This window comes from Chrysochloris asiatica, unplaced genomic scaffold (genome assembly GCF_000296735.1).
Source record: "Chrysochloris asiatica unplaced genomic scaffold, ChrAsi1.0 scaffold00132, whole genome shotgun sequence".
Taxonomy (NCBI): domain Eukaryota; kingdom Metazoa; phylum Chordata; class Mammalia; order Afrosoricida; family Chrysochloridae; genus Chrysochloris; species Chrysochloris asiatica.
In genome coordinates this window covers 8,138,677-8,140,515 of record NW_006408650.1, presented here as the reverse complement: position 1 = coordinate 8,140,515, position 1,839 = coordinate 8,138,677, and positions in this window count along the sequence as shown.

Below are 1,839 nucleotides of genomic sequence, written 5' to 3'. Positions count from 1 at the left end.
TTTCCCAGGAGCAGCTGGTGAACTTGAACCACCAACCTTGTGGTTCAAACCGACTTTGTAGTCCAGTGCATTAACACACAGCACCATACCAGGACTATATGTGTGTGTGTGTGTATGATTATATAGGAGTCCGATATTATATATAAAACATACAAATATATAATAACATATATAATTTATGTAGAAGTCCTGGTGTGGCACTACAGGATAAGCACTGGACCACAAGATCAGTTTGAATTGCAAAGTTGGTGTTTCCAAGCCACTTGCCCCTCCTTAGAAGACCTATACAGAGTTTCTATGAGTCAGTACTGACTTGACAACACTTAACAATGACAGCAAAAGATTCTATCATCTGCAAATGGAGAACGTTTTTCTTCTTCTATACCAATTTGCCTGTTATTTCCTCTGCTTATCTTATTGCTCTGGCTAAGACTTTCAGTACAATGTTGAATAAGAATGTGGTGATAAAGGGCATCCTTGTCTAGTTCCTGCTCATAAGGGGGATACTTTCAGTCTCTCCATTTGAGACTAGTGTTGACTTTTGGCTTTGTAGATGTTCCCTGAATTATATTGAGGAATTTTCCTTCTACCCTTATTTTGCAGTGATTATTGGATTTTGCCAAATGCCATTTCAATGTCAATTGATATGATCACGTGGTACTTTCCCTTTTAATTATGCGGTAGTTTACATTCACTGTTTTTCTACAGTTCCACCTTTTCATACCTTGTACGCATCCCACTTTATCATGATGTATTGTTATTTTTTTGCATCTATGTTAATGAGAGATATTGGTCTATAATTTTCTTTTTCAGTGATGTCTTTGCCTGGTGTTGGTGTCAGTATTATATGCTCTCTTCAAAAAATGAATTGAATTTAAATGTAGTGGAATTTTTCCAAGGATTTTTTGAAGGCCTCTTGCATTTCTGCTCTAATCTTTATTATTTCTTTTTTTTTTTCTTTTTTTCAGCAACTGCAAGCTTATTTATATATATAAATATTGTACATATATATAAATAAGCTTGCAGTTGTTAAAAATAGTAATAATAATAATTTTCTGTGCTGAGTTCATTTTGTCTGTGGACTTTCATATTATTTCCTTCCTTGTTATTGTTTTAGTGTTTATTACATTTTCATGATTTTCCTCTTTTTTATTTTGATGAAATGGTTTATTAATTTTCCTTGAGGTCACCTATAATTGATAATTTCTTCCCAAGTTTTAACAGTCTATTCTATCTTGAAATCATCTTTTTGCTGTTGTTGTTGTTGTAGATGGCAAATGTGTTTTGTTTTGTTTTTAAATTTTTATTGTGAATTGCATGATAGTTTATATGGGAGAACATCAGTTTTACACTCATCATTTCATTGCAATGATCACAATCTCCTCAATGCATCATCATTCAACAATATTTGCTTCTATTCCCTCTGTGTATATATTTGGGGGGGGGCAGGGGATGTACACAAAAACACTCAGGAATATATAATCATTTAAACAAACGCACTTGAAATCATCTTGACTTCCTCTCCATTTGAAAGTTTGTTTTACTTCGGATGCTTCTATACCTGGGTTGACTTCTGGTTGATGCTGTCATGTATAATAATCTCAGGTTATTTTCTGCTGTTGTTTCTCTTTCCAAAGAATTACTTTTAGTATTTCTTGTAAGGTTGACTTGGTTTTTAATAAATTCTTTAATATCTGTTTATCTGGAAATGTCCTGACTTCACCTTGTATTTGAGGGACAACTTTGTCCCTGTAGGATAGGCAAGGTCAGCGGTTCAACTCACCAGCTACTCCTAGGAAACCCTATACAGGGTCACTATGAGTTGGAACTGACTAGACA